Genomic DNA, 18230 nt, shown 5'->3' on the forward strand with positions numbered 1-18230 from the left:
TTGTACGGACAACTTCTGCACTGATGTTCATCAGGATAGTAGGACCTCCTCTCACTCAGTTCAAGCCTAGCAAATATGTGGACTCATGGCTGCTCCGAGGTCGTCATTCTGCAGTTGATAACAAAAGGAAGAAGCGATCTACAGACCACGAGGATACATCGGAGGAAATGTTAAAAGTGTGGACATTGCTGTAATAATCTTCGTGGTGAGTACTGGCACCTTTTCTTCCAGAAAAAAACACTGGTCTCGACTGCTGTACGGAAAGCTGAGTATGAAAAGAAACTGGAAGTTTCTTTCAGTAAAAAGAAAGTTAAAGACAACTCAAAAGAATTTTGTCATTATGCTACAAGTAAAAGAAAGAATGAATATGAAAGAATAACTCTACTGAATGCAGATGGTAAGCGGGTGACTGATGCACAAGTGATTGTTCAACTAATGAGCAGCAGTTTTGCTAAAGCTATCAATCTGGTGTATGTACCATTGAGCTCACCGCTACCCCTTCACCGGATGAGGAAACTCATAGGGATGAGGAGGAACTACTAGAGCTGATGCACAATCTGAATAAGAATTCAGCAGTAAGGACTGATGGGATATCAGCACGTGTGCTAAAAGAGTGTTCAGTTGAACTGGCTATTTATTTTACCAGGCTGCTTAATATGAGTCTCAAAAAAAGGGAAAATTCCGCAGGAGTGGAAAGAATTTATGGTAATTCCATTGCACAAGTGTGGTACAAAGACCATTTATCCAACTATCGACCAATTAGTATCTCAGGACTGGTGGTGGTGAAGATGTTGGAAAAATTGGTTAAGGCTCGCATTCAGAAATGCGTTGAGTGTGAATCTCTACTTTGCAATGCGCAACATGGGTTTACTAAGGTAGGGTCATGTTTTAGCAACTTGCTCACATTCTATAACAATGTTACCATTGAACTAGGCAAGGGAATGGATACAACATGATACTTTAGGATTTTTCTAAGGCTTTTGACAGAATACAGCATGCAAGACTGTTGCATAAATTGGAGAATATTAGCGTGGATAATGGCTGACTGATAGATATCAAAATGTAGTATACAGGGGGATCTGAGTCTGGGAGATTTATGATAACCAGCGGTGTACCACAAGGATCAGTGCTTGGTCCACTGTTATTCAATCTGTACATTAATGATATTGGGAAGGATTTGACAAAGCGACATACCGCTATTTGCTGATGATAGAAAGATTGGTAGGATAGTTAGGAATGCTGCTGATATTCAGTACTTGCAGAATGATTTGAATAGGCTGGAGTTGTGGGAATGTGAAATGGGTGTCAGTTCAATGTCAGTAAATGCGAAGTCATGCACTTTGGCGTGATTAGATATCCAATTGCAGGCGTAGACTTCTGTGGTTAATTGGTTCAAAAGATATATTTCGGTGATTACACCACGTTTTAAAGGCTTTAAAGAAAATTTAAAGAAGCTGCCAATATGCTGAAAACTGAAAACTGAAAACTGAAAACCCTAATCCAATGCAATAAAAATCAAGGTTTAATTCTCCATCAAGTGTGGTCAGCTCTAATAAAAAATCTACTTCAATCTGAGCTCGGACTGTATGAACGAGAACAAGAACACGTGACATCGCCCAGTATTGTTCAACGTCAATAACGTTTTATATCTGCATTCTGTTATTTGAGTTTATGAATAGCCACACGGTTATGATTTGTATTTATAAATTCTCTTGTTTAAACTTTAAGTTATACTATTTACCCCCCGAAGATGTAAATCCTACGATTTACGAAACTTGTCGGGAACTATTATTTCAGTATTTTGTATAACTGAATAATAAAAAAATGTGGTGTAATGACAGAAATATATCTTTTGAACCAATTAGCCACAGAAATCTACGCCTACAATTACAAACTTACGGTGAGTGCTTTTGGCATAAAGTTATACAACTAGAGAAACTACGCATTAAACATCTCAACTTCATTAACCGTCTAATTTTCCTCCTCCGATGCAGAGATAACGAAGTCATCCCGAAATTCATCAAAATCAAACGCATATTCCACACAAACAAGGTCTCCAGAATTTATCATAAAATGGAACTAGCTTTTCTAAGAGAAAGAATTACAGTCACTAGAGCTGAATTAGCATTAATTAGTAATAACACTTGTTCTCTTCATAATGAACTGGCCAAATCTCTTCCATCCTACCTATGGAACAACATCGATAGTGTTACATTCAACAAAGCAATAGCGATCTCAGAACAGAAGAAACATACATTAATTCATAAGTTCAACTTACTCCTTCAGAAGAAGGAAATACATAAAAAACAACTAGATCATTCAAAAGTAGTTATTAACCTTTCTTCAAGAGTCCTAGCAAAAGAGGAAAATAACCTTTTACTTAAGAATTTTAACTTCGCCTTAACCTCACGTTTCCTACCAAAAATTGATATCATAGCACAAATAGAAAAAAGAATTAGAAATCTACCGGACAACACGGCAGATCTTATCCGTATAGAAAGTACAGCTTTATTATTAGAAAGCAGATTATCTCGTAGGAATCTACCTTATAATGAATACGCTTGCCTTAAAAAGTTAAAGGATGACAAAAATATTGTCATAATAAAAGCGGATAAAGGCAACGCAACTGTCGTTTTAAATGCTACAGACAGAATATGATAACAAAATGAAAAGTCTCCTGGAAGATACAAACACCTACAAACCCTTAGATAGAGACTCGACTTGGCATACATACAAAAAAAAACAAATGATCTAATAAAAAAGTTCCTCTCTCTGGACGGAAGAACTTAAAAAATACTTACAATCAAAACATCCTTTCATACTAAGAATATATGGTGTTCCAAAGATCCATAAAACAGATACACCTTTAAGACCAATAGTAGATGGAAGAGATTCACCGACTTCCAACTTGGCGAAATACCTCACCAACATGATCTCACAACATATAGGAAAAACATCTTCCTTCATAAAAAATAGTAAACATTTCATAGAAAAAGTGAAAGATATACATATTGGTCCAACAGCCATCGCAAGTCTAGACATTATCAGCTTGTTTACAAACGTCCCGAGACAAGAAATTTTGAATCTCCTAGAAGACCTCTTCCCTCTGGACATCTTAAATCTTTTTAAACATTATATAAACAATACTTTTTTCACTTATCAAGACAGAATCTGGGAACAAAAAGAAGGATTGGCCATGGGTTCATCATTATCGCCGGTATTAGCAAACCTATTTATGGAAAAAATTGAAAACAATGCTCTTAAGAATTACCATAAAAAAACAAAAATATGGCTACGCTATGTGGACGATATTTTCATCATATTCAATGGAACAACAGATGAACTTATCAATTTCAAAAATTATCTCAACAATTTGCACAACACCATAAAATTCACTTTAGAACAAGAAGAAAATAAAAAACTTCCTTTTCTGGATATTCTATTAGAAGTTAATGAAGAAAGTAAATTCTCCTTCTCAGTATATAGGAAGCCGACAAACACTGGAAGATTTCTAAATGCAACCTCATACCACCATCCTTCACAAAAAATAAGCTTAATTAAAACTCTTCGAGACAGATCATACAATATCTCCAACACACAAGAAAGATGTAATGAAGAACTAAAATACTCAACACAAATCCTCCAACAGAATGGATATGAAACAAAAACCATCAAGAGAATCCTTAAAATGCCTCCAACTAGCAACACAATAAAACAGGATTACAAAAACGCAATCTCGCTTCCTTATATCAAAAATGTTACAGATAAACTAGCCAAATTAATGAACAAACACAACGTAAAAGTAGCCTTCCTTCCTATGGAGAAAATCTCAAGATTCCTACATCCACCAAAACCACCTCATCATCCTCTTAAAAAACCAGGAGTCTACAAAATCCATTGCTCTTGCGGGATTTGCTACGTAGGACAGACAGGAAGATCTGGAGAAATACGCATGGCTGAACACCAAAAAGATGTGCAGTAAAAAAGATAACAAAAAACGGGTCTTGCTTTCCATACCACTTCCACTGGACACGATGTACTCTGCAAAAAAACGAAGATGTCATACATAGAAAACAGCAGTTATATAAGAAAATTTAAAGAAGCTGCTAATATGCTAAAAAACCCAACCCAATGCAATAAAAATCAAGGTTTAATTCTCCATCAAGTGTGGTCAGCTCTAATAAAAAATCTATCTCAATATGAGTTCGGACTGTATGAACGAGAACAAGAACACGTGACATCGTCCAGTATTGTTCAACGTCAATAACGTTTTATATCTGCATTCTGTTATTTGAGTTTATGAATAGCCACACGGTTATGATTTGTATTTATAAATTCTCTTGTTTAAACTTTAAGTTATACTATTTACCCCCTGAAGATGTAAATCCTACGATTTACGAAACTTGTCGGGAACTATTATTTCAGTATTTTGTATAACTGAATAATAAAAAAATGTGGTGTAATCACCGAAATATACCTTTAGATATCCAATGTCGTATTATAATAATGGGATTAATTATGCTTGAAGAAAGTGATGAGGCTAGGGATCTTGGAGTGTTAATAGATAGGAAGTTGAAGTTTTGGGGCCATGTAGTACAGATTGCAAATAAAACTCAAAATATAATTGCAATGCTGAACCCAACGTTCACATGTAAAGATAAGGATGTCATTTTGCCTCTTTACAAAGTCTTGATAAGAACTCACTTCGATTGTTGTGCCCAGGCCTGGTCTCCTGGTTTCCATTGTGATTCTGATATAGTGGAGAGAGTGCAAAGGAGAGTGTTAAAAATATCACGCTTGTGGAATAAGGATTATGAAGACAGATTGAGAATTTGTAGACAACAGACACTAGCAAACAGGAGAAAGAGGGAGTGATATGATTGAGACATACAAACTTCTGAAAAGTTCATTCGGGATTTCAGTTGATAGAATTCTTCAATTTATGGAGGGTGGGGAAAGGACAAGAGGACATCCTTGGAAGCTGAGAATGAATGTCGTTAAGAAACGGGTTGAGGGCTAGAGTTTTCTCTCAGAGGGTGGTGCGTGATTGGAATGGATTGCCATTGGATGTTGTGAGTGCAAGCAGTGTCAAAGAATTCAAGAATAAGTATGATAGCTGGTTCGTGTAGTATGTCGCCTCCCTTGCTCAGTTCCTGACTCCCCTAGGGAGTCAGGAACTGAGAAAGGGAGGCGACATAATAATAATAATAATAATAATAATAATAATAATAATAATAATATTTCAGCTTGTCTTTTATAAAGATTATTAAATGAAAAGTAGATAATTCATACCTCTTAGTACTTAACAGAGAGGTCATTGCGACCCAGTTTGACTTTTGTGTGTATCGTTAGCAAATATCGTAAATAGACGTGTGACATAAGTAACACAGAATAATAACGATAAATGTTTAAAAGTTCATTTTTCATCTGTGTTCATTTCTAGGGGATTTTTTTAGGGGAGGCGTGATGGCAAAAAAAAGTTTGGGAATCCCTGGCCTAGAACATAAAACATTCTAAATACAGTCATGATCTCTTCTCATGAGATCTCTATTTTCAATCTTTAAGAAATTACGAAGGAAATTGAACGGGTGCAGGTCAAACCTCACAGATCAACAAATGTCGTTTAGAAAACTATGTATGATGTAATATTGCTAACTTTATGTTGGTATTCATCTTTGAGAAGCATAAAGTAAATAAATGCTTTATTCCATTGTTGTCCATTTGAAGAACTGTTATCAATGGGAAATGCAAACCTCATTGGTTAATTCGGCGAATGGTTTGAAAGTATTCCGTAGGAATACTTTCAAACCATTTTGTCTACCGTTTCGTAAATGGGATTACCATAAAAGTTGAACATTAAAATTGCGACAGTCGATAAACTTAGTTCAAAGTTATTATTTTTAAAAAAGTCGAAATGCGTTGCTAACTTTAGCAAGAAGAAACGCATTTTTGAAGACGAAATAAAATGAACTGTACGCAGGTAATAACCTATTTTCACCCACGGCATTGCCACCAAATATTAAACAATGCACTGGTTTATTTCGCTGTATTTTGTTTATGTTCACTGCTGTCTTAAATGGGCATCCTCTAACTTAATATCGTCCGAATAATTCAATTACAAGGACATCCATTTTTTTAATTGTTCCAGCTTTTGTCCTAATATGATACAATGCTTTTCCTCTTAATACCTTAACAGTAGAAAAAATTACTTCTTCTCTTTGAGTACGAGAGATGACATCACTCCATGTAACTTTTCTGTAGAACTCTAGAATCTAACACAGCGTAGCTCAGTCGGTATTGACGATCCACTTCAGATGGAAAACTAGACATGAATCCAGGAGGCGAAGAGCCCTTATAATATTATTTATCTAAGTGTCATACAAAAGTGGTTATTTCACGATAAACAGACAAACAGATAGGAAAATATATGGACAAAATTACCAGGTTTAATATATTTACCTTGTAGTCTCATTTGCCTGCACCAGATTCCAATCAACTAATCACCACCACCACCAACAACAACAAGAATTCTCCATCGGGGAGAGGCTTAGGATTTATTATTATTACTACTTTTGTTGTTGTTCATATTTATTTGTTATATAACCTTAAGTATTAAAGTTGTTGCCTGTAGAATTCTATGCAATCAGTTTCACTATATTGAGTATAACATTCAATGTACAATTTAATTTAATGATATATATCGCGGAGGCTCTGTAGCTCAGTCGGTTTCGACAACTCCCTTCATTTAGAGAGACATGAGTGCGAATCCTGCGTCCTTTATTAGGGCTTTTCATATGAATGAGTTATCCCAGTCTCATGCGGGGTAGGACTTTTTATTCTCCTGAAAACTCAAGTTGTTCATCCCACAAAACAGGAATATCAGCCAGAAGAAAAAATAAAACACGTAATTTACATATAATATATACTATATACATAGGACTAATCATCCTATCTAGGAATAAAGAGTTAAGAAATTCAATAGTACTTGGAAGATTATGGGAATGTAAGGGCCTACGAAAACCATAAAATGATTTAATGAGAATTGAGAATTGTGAATTTAAGAATTATGGAATGAACCTTACGAAAACAGGTTGAAGATTTGAGGGTTACACAAACTCGTTGATAGGCAGAAAAAGAGTGATATGACTGAGATATACAAATTACTGAGGGATTTTTACGAGGTTAATTTAGAGGAAATTTTTCAGAACAGGTATGGTGGTGGGAGAACTAGGAGCCATCCATGGAAACTGAGTTAGAATGTAGTTAGCAAGGATGTTAGAAGTAGGTATTTTCTTGGAGAGTAGTGAATGAGTGGAATAGGTTGCCAGAGTCTGTTGTGGGTGCTATGATGATGCCGATGATATTGCGCAGTAAAATATGATAGATACTGCGCAAATGTTGGATAGTTCTTGACATGATCTTCAGGAGCCTTCCTCGATGAGTCTAAGGACTCCTTGCAGTAGTCCGTAGTAATAATAATAAGAATAGAAAAAAGGCGATATGCATCAAACGTTTTAATTCTCTCTACATTAGCAAAAATAAACACTCCTCTTTAGTGTTATTGTTTTAGATTCAACGGCCACCAGAAACTTGACTTCACATTAATGCTATAATAAAGCATCTATTCTTAGTCTGATATGCCTGTTAATGCCTCTATTCTCTCGGGTTTACTATTCTCAGTGATGAAAATCATGATGAGATTTTTGATGAGAGATTTTTCCCGAAGGAAAAATCTCTCATCAAAGTATGAGACCGGCTAACATACATTCACTTTAAAAGCCCTTATAAAGGCTCCCTCCGAGTTCTGGATTTGTTCGAAAGTGAACAAGTCGAGAACTTAAATTTAGCAATTTAAAAGCAATATTTTTGGACCATAATTTATAACCCTCTACGATTTTATATATTTAATCCAGAATTGAACTTGCTTGATCAACGTTACCTGTTATCCTTTTAAAAACATGATGATTAATTGTTTTTACTCATACACATAAATATTGGTGTATTTGTATAAGTTTGAGAATCCCTGATATTTTAATAATAATAATAATAATTCGTTCGCCCATAATGAAATATTACTACCATTGAATTCCTTCTTTCAGTTCTATTTTTACTAATGATGCAGTGAAAATATTCCGTATAGAACATTTTACGTAGATTCACTATTTTGTACGACAAATGCGAGGCCACATGTTTCACATAAAGCGCATCTGATCTTTTAGAAAAGTACGGATGCTTCCTCATCGCAAAGTCCTAACATGAGCCCTCCAGCCTTTGATCTGTTCCCTAAGTTGATAAAATCATTCCCTGGTAAACGCTTCACTACCACTAACGAGGTTTCAACTGAAGCGAACTCGACTTATCAACAGAAGTAAAATGTTTGCTGACAAGAATACAAGACTCGACTAAACATAGGACAGCAACGTATAATCTCTATAGGGCAGAACAGAGATTATACTGTAGTTCTGTAAACGCATTGATTAAATAACTTATCTCAAATAACCAATTATTTCAGATAAGCTGACAGTACTGACATCACTTTTTATTTAAAAAAAACGACTTTTTTTATCGTTGTTATTAATGGTGTTTAATATGATACTGACCAGTTTCTATTTTATTTTCTTACTATGAAATAATCGTATTTCATGGGATTATTTCCGTATGTTACACACACACACACACACACACACACACACACACACACACACACACACACACACACACACACACACACACACATATATATATATATACTTTTCTGTGTGTTCATCGGTGTGTATGTATTGTAAATAGTATTTATAAATAAAAAAACCTTGATTGATTGATTAAAAAAAATAACAGATTTAATTGGTGTCATACGACATTGTAGAACATGCACTTGATGCTCTAATGCCTGCCATATCATATCTTAAATTCATTCCGTATTCTCACACCAAAAACATTTTCTGGCAGCGTATTTCAGATCATCACTGCTTTCCATGCCCTAGAACCTTACACTCGTATTCACCATATTTTATCTGATTTCTAGAAATAGTCTATCGTTCTTATTGCTTGACTGCTGTAGTATTCTCCTATCAATAATTTATATGTTTCGATCATACCACTCCCTGCTTTTCTTCTATTAACTAGGTTCTACGTTTACACTGCCTCAAACTACTTCTACGTTCCATAGCCAAGAACTTACTTTAATTGTCCATTTGTGTATCTTTCCTAGGCTTTCCATGAATACTAGGAGAGCAGGTCTACTCAACGCCTAATACAAGGCAACAATGACATATCTTTTCTTTTTATATTTCGCACCATAGAAGCAATCCTCTGAGTTAAATCCACCTTTTTTATGTGTTTCAAAAATTCAACAATATCCTGTCCACCATCAATATACGATCTCTTATTTTCTTCACCCCAGCAGCTGAAACGTCTATTTTATCTGATATTTCTTCTAATTTCAGATTTTTTCGTGTTTCCTTGTTCATTTCTTCTTGGTTCATCGCTATTCTTTTTCTATAGTGTTCTGATTCCACTTCATCTTTTGTTCCATAGTTTTTCCATGCTGCTTAAGAAATACAGAAATTGTAAGATAATAATAATAATAATAATAATAATAATAATAATAATAATAATAATAATAATTATTATTATTATTATTATTATTATTATTATTATTATTATTATTTCGGGCGACTCCAGGAGTCCTTAGACTCATCGAGGGAGGCCCTAAACATCATGTCCACACAAGTATGCGATTACATTCTCACAGTATCTATCATACCTTGTCTTGAACTCGTTCACCGTCATAGCACCCACAACAGACTCTGGCAGCTTATTCCACTCATTTACCACTCTAAAAGTAAAGAACCCAGTTCTAACACCCCTGCTAACCACACTCTTGCCCAGCTTCCATAGGTGTCCCCTAGTTCTCCCACCACCAGTCCTGATCTCAAAAATATCCTCTGAATTAATCCTATAGAATCCCTTTAGCAATTTGAATGTCTCAATCATATCTCCCCTCCTCCGCCTATCAACTAGTTTCTGCAACCCACAAATCTTCAACCTGTTCTCATATGGTTCATTCCATAGACCTGTTATCATCTTAGTCACTCGCCTCTGGATCCTCTCCACCTCCTCCCCATCAAGAAGGAACCGAGGTGACCAAATCTGGGCACAGTAGTCGAGATGAGGTCTTATCAAGGCTCGGTACAGAGGTACAATAACTTGCTTGTCTCTGCTCGTCAAGGTATTTTTCAACAACCAAGTGAGTTGATGAGCTGATTTAGCTACTTTTGCAGTGTGCCCCCTAAACTTCATCTCCCTATCCACCAACACTCCCAAGTTCCTGGCCTCATCAATCTCTCGGAGTACAGTTCCACTCCCAAGTTCCTGGCCTCATCAATCTCTCGGAGTACAGTTCCACCAATGTGGTATACTGCTGCTAATCTTTTCACCCCAAAATGCATAACCTTACATTTTGTCACATTAAATTGACATCCATTCTCCTTAGCCCAGAGCTCCAATCTATCTAAGTCATCCTGCAAGACTTGGACATCTTCTGCATTCACTATTGCCCTACCCAACTTTGCATCATCAGCGAACAAATGAATTGTTCCACTTAGATCCTTCCCTGTATCGTTAATGAACAGATTAAACAGCAGTGGTCCAAGAACAGAACCCTGCGGCACACCACTAGTCACAGGCCGTCTTTTAGACTCTACTCCTGAATAAACTACTCTTTGATATCTCTCCATCAACCAACCACTTATCTATCTCACTAACCCTATATCCATTCCCATATGTTGTAGTTTACGGATTAGTATTCCATGTGGTATCCTGTCAAACGCCTTTGCCAGGTCCAGCAGTATCACTGTAAAACCATTTCCCTTATCCAGTTCAGCCGTCACCTTGTTATAAAACTTGAGCAAGTTACTGAAGCATGATCTACCCTTCACAAAGCCATGCTGTCCCCTGTACAGTATCTCGTTTTCATCAATCCATTCCTGTATTTTCCCCTTGACTACTTTCTCTAAGACCTTGACAACGACTCCTGATATGCTGATCGGTCGGTAATTTGCAACCGTAGTCTTGGATCCTCCTTTATGCAGTGAAACTATTTTCCCCTCTTTCCACACCTTCGGGACTAAGCCAGACATGAGATTCAGATTAAACAACATGGTCAAGGGCACTGATAATTCTTTAGCCGCTTCACGCAAGACCCGTGCCGGTATACCATCCAATCCCACAGATGTGTTCACATTAAGGTTCTGTAATAGACTAGTCACCTCCACTTCATTCATCACTATTCCCGTATAAACTAATGGTTCCTTCATTTTTTCAATGTCACCACCTGGATGATATACTTTTGCAAAGTGCGCGTTCAGTAACTCCACTATATCGACTGATTCAGTGACCTCCTTACCATCGTCATTCCTTAAAATCATTTTGCCGTGTACATTTTTTTGCTTACTTTCAGCATATTCAAAGAACTGTTTTGGATTCTCTTTTGCTTGCAAAGCTAGTTTCCTTTCATAATCCGCTTTTGCTTTTTTTACCACACTCGTTACCTTTCTGGCCTGCACTTTATACCGTTCGTGTGCCTGCAGGTCACCCCTTTCTTTAAATTCCCTCCACAGTTGTTTCTTTTTTTGCAGCTCAAGCTTAATGGTGTTATTCATCCATTTATCCTCTACTTGTTTTACTATTCGGACCCTAGGTATACAATCAGCCATTACCTCCTGTAAATGCTCCTTGACCACTTCCCATGCTCTATCAACGTCCAGCCCTTGCAGTTGTACATGCCATGGCACTGATACAAGCAATCTCCCAAGCTTGTCATACTTGCCAGCACGGTAATTCCACGTCTTAATCGAAAATTCCACACCTGTAGCCACCTCCCAGGTCAAGACCTTATGATCACTATCACCAATAGGTGGCAACATGGTCATATTCATTACAGTCAAATTCTCAGATGCTATTACCAGGTCAAGCACTCTCACACCCCTAGTATTTTCAATTACATGCTCTCTCAGATAGTTATCCCTTAATAATTGAATAAAATCCTTTTCCTTCCTCACTTTTCATTCCTCACATGTGCCCTCTCCTCCTTCCAATCAATGTTACCATAGTTGAAATCCCCCATAATAATTATCCTCCTTCCACTCATTTCATCAATTTCCCTATGCATACTATCTCCACCATCTTTTCAATCACCTGGTCTATAGCAGCACCCAACTGTATATTTTATTCTGCCAGTCTCAATCTCACACCAAATAGCCTCAAATGAGCTCCTTTCACTATCCTGCGATACAACTTCAATTCTCCTTGGCTGCAGTTCATCAGCTATCATCAATAATACCCCTCCCCCCATTTTATTCTCTCTGTCCCTCCTAAACACACTATAACTTACACATTCTATCCTACTAACTATATCTTCTTCCGTCAGCCATGTTTCACTAATGCCAATAACCTGTGGCCAGGAAGAGCCAATCAAGGCCAAAAATTCTTCCTTCTTGTTCCTAATACTCCTGGCATTAGTATACATGAAATGCAGTGATCCCTTAGTCCCACCCCTATATTGATACGTTATTCTAAATGACCCATTCCCATTTTTTGTCCTTAGTGCTGGCTCGGGTACATTATATACATTCTTACACTCATCTGTCTCACTGATGTCTGCATATCCATCCCCCCCCCCCTCCTTGGTAGTTCTAGTTTCCCTGGTTTTGCACATCCATTTTCACTTCATTCAGCAACACTCTTTCCAGTCTCCGCACACCGAGTCCATTCAAATGCAGGCCATCCATCTTGTATAAGTCCTTTCGCCCTTCAAACTCATGCCACACGTCCACGAATTCCACACCACACCGTCTGCATAACCTACGCATAATGTCATTTGCGATTATGTCCCTCCTTCTAAACTCCTCTCTGTCATACCGCGGCAACAGACTCACCATTCTAACTCTGTCACTCTTTTATTTCGCTACCTTTAACAATACTTTTAAGTCCTCTCTCATAAAAAATTTATCACCTTTCAATTCATTCGTACCCGCCACAATTATTAATTCTTTCACCCTCTGTTTTTACACTCTAATACTCTCACTTACATCCTTAAATTTCGCACCCGGTAAGTACGATTTAGTTTCACTGCCATCTATCACCCCTCTTAATAACGAGTCACCATACAAACACTCTTTCCTTCATTTCAGAAACTCTCTCATTCTTGCACTGTTTTTTTACGTTAGCCGAATCACTCTGGAAAGAGTTTTGCAGGTGGTCTAATTGCCGCTGCGCATTTTGTATCACTGCGAGCAACTTAGCGATATCACTTCCTACAAATAATTCCTCATTATTTTTATCATTTAAATCATTTTCTCTCTCAGTATGGTTGCTTTCACTCTTTCTTAGATCACCGCTCTCATTACCATCTTGTACATCGCAATTCTCTATCAAGCCACTATTTTCACTCACATTCTGGCAATTCTGGCTTTCTTCAACCATAACTATCTCACTACCTGACACATACTTCAACTCCTCACTTTGCTTACACTTTCTGCATATTCTCCCACCACTATCATAATAGTTATTATACTAATTTATTGTATGTTATACTAGATCTTTTCTTTTCTTTTGAAGAACTTCACATCTTTGCCAAAGACACGGATGTCAATGAATGATGCATGTGAAGAGAGTTATAGTGCGAAAAATAAAAGAAACGAAAGGTATTATAACAACAGTTTGTCAATTACTGGACGCTTGATGATTTTAAAGTTACAATTCTTGTCTATAAAAATGCAAAACACACCTTTGAAATCATTTGATGATTTTTACAGTTCTCAGCGTTTATCACATGTGAGTAAGAAATATGTACAGGTAATGGAGAAAATAACGGAAACACTGGGCTATCTGTAGTTGCACTATCGGTGGTTTCAATGCAGCGAAGATTATTCAAACACTGTATGAAAGAAATTTTTTCATATTTCAAGACAAATATTGGGAACAAAAGAAGGACTTGCCATGAGTTCTTCCTTTCTCCAGTCTTAGCCAACCTGTTAATGGAAAATTTCGAAACCAGTTCATTATTCAGCAAAATTCTTTATACACTTCTTGCAGCTCCCTTACTTAAATGAGATTTTAATAATGCAGTCGTGCTATCTTACATCAAGAATGTTACGGACAAAGTAGCTATGTTATTCTGCTAGTACAACATAAAAGTGGCTTTTTTTACCCTTGCAAAATATCTCAAGGTTTTTACATCCACCAAAACCTCCACATCACCCCATGACAAAAATCAGACGTTTATGAGATTCATTGCTCTTGTGGTATTTGTTTTGTAGGCTAAAGAGGAAGGTCAGGAGAGATCGGCATGTCTGAACACGTAAAAGACATCGAGAAAAGAATACAGCATAAGTCAGACCATCAAGTGATTTGCCAAGACAAAAAATGCCATATATTGATTCATAATTGTTTTACAAGAAAGTTTAAAGTAGTCTTGCAAGTGCTTAGGATCCCCACAAAATGTAATAAAAATCAAGGCTCAATCTTCCACCAAGTATGGTCTGTTTTCATTAAAAATCTAACTGCCACGGACGTAGGATATGACCCTCGGGATGCCACAGAACGTGATAACAACAACTAGCAGTGTTCTAACACGCATGGAGTAATTAATTGAACGTTTTTATTCTGGTTTCTCATTTGTATGTAACATTTCTGAAGTTATCATAACATCTGATATGTATAATGAATTGTTTATAATTTTTATTGTGTAAAACGTTTTTGTATTAGTACCCCTGATGATACAAGTCTTACGACTTACAAAACTTGTCAGGTTTTAATTGCTTATTACTTTTTTATTTCTTAAATTCTTTATTTACATTATAATGTGGTCGCGATAGCGAAAGCTTTCCACACATGAGGAATCTATGATGTCGTTTTTGAACAGTTAGAGTTTATATTTCTTGGAGAGTACTGAGTGAGGAAGTACAATTTTTTTTCTTTTTTTTTTTTACAGAGAATAGAAGTGCATGGAATGAATAGGAAGAAGATGATTTCGAGGATTCGTAGCTGGACTGTGAAAGAAATGAAAATATGTTGATAAATTATCAGTAGAATTTTATAAGTCTTAAAGGAAAATAGAGAAATAACCGCTGCAAGTTCAGTGGAACAAAGCCTACGGAAGTATTTCAGCAAAAAAGCAAAAGGCGAAAATAATCGTTCCAGATAAAGCAATTGAAGTAAGTCTGTGAATGAGAGAGGAGGGTCATCAAGTAACCGAATTATTCCTCCCCTGGTCATTATGTATTTTGAGGGGTGCTGTGAATGTGAAGTGTTTATACTCGGAAAGATTTGAGTCGAATCTCAGTATGAGAAGATGAGATCTTCTTTTAGTGGAAAAGTAGGTAGAATTGTTTTTCTGTAAGATTAAAATTTGTCTAAGTAGTTCTCACTCATTGAACGATAGCATATATATTAGTGTGAGCCTGAAGCTCACACCAATATATATGCTATCAGTAGCTCAGTCGGTATAGACGAAGCCCTTTGGTCGGTAAAACGTTTCGTCCCTCAGAACAAACAAACAAACCGGTCGGTAGAACACACGCAATTTACATACAAGAATACTTAGAGGCATATGGGTAAATGCCTTATCCTCGTATTAAGGTTGGGAAATCAAAGGATACTTGGAAGTCCGTGGGCACTTAAGTGCCTGTTAGAGCCACCGATGGATGGATCGATTAGTGTTTAAGCATTGATTATAACATATCATGAAACCTGAAGTGTTTGACTACAGCAAGGTTGGTAAAATGAAACAATTATTCATATGTATCAAGAAGAGATTGAAAAGAAAATAGTGTCCGGGCACTGTCGCATTGGTTAAGAATATTTAAACATTGTAACTGATGAAGAACGTGACTGCGTTACTAAGGTTACAAAGTAAATCACTATCCTGTTATGTGCTTTCACATAACAGGACAGTGGTTTACTCAGATGGACCTCTACAGATTTCATCAAATACCTTAGAATTATCGGAATCATTAGTTCTTTTCAAACATGGTATGGCATGTATGCTCCTTGGAAAGAAGCCAACGGACATTCCGTAAGCAACGTACATCGTGCCAGTGTGACAATTCATGTGTTTATAGCCGTTATAAACTGATAGAGTTTGTGATATTGTGATAAGGTGCGATACTGCAGGCACCCTATCAACAAGTTGACAAATTGGGCTATCCTAGGTCAACAATCAGTGGTACCATTCTGAGATTTCAACAGAAATCTCAGAATGGTACCACTGATTCTACCCACAGTGGAGGACCCACCACACTCACTGAACATGATCATAAGGTTTTATGAAAGATATGCAGAACTCGCCATTCGTCGACTGACACGTTAAATGCGGAGTTCCGGGTATCGACTGGAACACGATTCTGTACAAAACAAATTCAGAACCGAGGTTCCCAACATGGGTTTCCATGGTAGGATCACAATATACAAGTCCCACTCTCGAACCAACATGCAGCTTTGTCTTAGTGGTGCAAAGAGCGAATACACTGAGACTTCGAATCTTGGAAAGCTGTGTGTTGTGGAACGATGAATCACGCTACACCCTCTACCGAGTAAATTGACGCTTGTGGGTGTGGCGGATGCCTAGTGGACGTCTCTCCAAAGTGAGCAACGTGGTGGTAGTGTGATTCTATGGTCCTATTTTTTTTCCTAATTTGGTCTAGGACCTCTGTTTCTAGTACCACGAATACTGAACTTTGAGAAGTATTTGAACATTATGGACAATGCGAAGCTTCCTACCTTGCGGCAGGAAGGTAGAAAGGTAGCTTTTCTACAGAACTGACCATTGTCTCTTTGAGCAAGACAATGCAGCGTGTCATAAGGCTGCTGTTGTAAGTTCGTGGTTTGTGGACATGAACGTCACCACACTTGACGGGCCTCCACAGAGCCCTGATCTCAACGCTATTGAATATCTGTGGAATGTTCAACAGCGAGTAAGGTCAAGCAATGTTTGCCCTACAACATTCCAGGACCTCATTACATGCCTACAGGAAAAATGGTCTAAAATTCTCATTGATCGCTATCGTACGCTTGTCGAAAGTATGCCCTGTAAGATTGCTGCAGTCATCGCGGCGAAAGGAGGTCCTACCCCTTATTAAGTTGGGCAATTACTGTTTATAACTAACACTATAATGTCTGTTGACTTCTTTCCAAGCAGAAAGTCCAGAAGTGGACGAAGAAAGATAGCAGAGTTTTTGTAGTGGTTGTTGGAATTTCACTCTTCCTGGATATGCATACAATGTGGACAGAAAAAACACAGGTTCATCTAAAGGTGAGTTAACTATGGCATATGGAAGATAGCAGAGTTTTTCATCCGGCAAGACAGGAAAATTTGGCAGAAGTGTGCACACAAGTAGCAAATATAATACACTGGTCTTACAGTTGCTTTCATCACTTAAAAAAATAACACTCCAAGAAGAATGTTAGAACAAGAAGGATATTAGTTAAAGTTCTGTTGAAATCGCCATTGATAAACTGATTCGTTTCATTTTTTGTTTGTTATCTGGATATAAATTTTCTCGCATCGAATCAACAAACTAACTCGATCTTTCAAAGCAATCGCAACTCTTCAGTTTATTAAAGCTACGTTATCAAGGATGTCGGAAGCAAAACGTTTATAGATTTGCCTGATACTAATTACGCTGACTGCCACAGATGACTGAATAAATTGATTTTATATCATGCAGACATTACCTTAAAATCTCGTATTAACAGATGAATGACATACCTAAGATCATAGAATCACCTAAGACAGAAGCATTCCATTAGATTGAAGGATTCCATTAGCTCTCAGACATTTTACGTAAGCTTGTATTTCCACTGTCATCTCTTGGTATACTTTGTGTGAAGTCGATATAATTTGCTATTTTAATGGCATAGGGCTTACCGATGCTCGCCAATAATACACGACAGACCCACACAGTATTTCGTATACGTTCTTATTAATAGTCACTCTCCTTTCTGGTCTCTAAAATCGATGCGTGCAGACCGCTTGCTCAGGATCTGCTATTGAGCTGCAATGTATTCCACGGAGATGAAGGAGAATACTGGGCGTCTTTATCTCTACAATTTATCACCGAAAGGCGAATTTAGTTCTTGTAACGGTACCCAGGAGAGAAAAGTGGTCTGAATTTTTCCAATAGCAATATCCAGCAACAAAATTAACCCGGCATGTGGTGATAAGATAA

This window comes from Typopeltis vanoorti, chromosome 25 (genome assembly GCF_054136105.1).
Source record: "Typopeltis vanoorti isolate ZY-2024b chromosome 25, IOZ_Tvanoo_1.0, whole genome shotgun sequence".
NCBI lineage: Eukaryota > Metazoa > Arthropoda > Arachnida > Uropygi > Thelyphonidae > Typopeltis > Typopeltis vanoorti.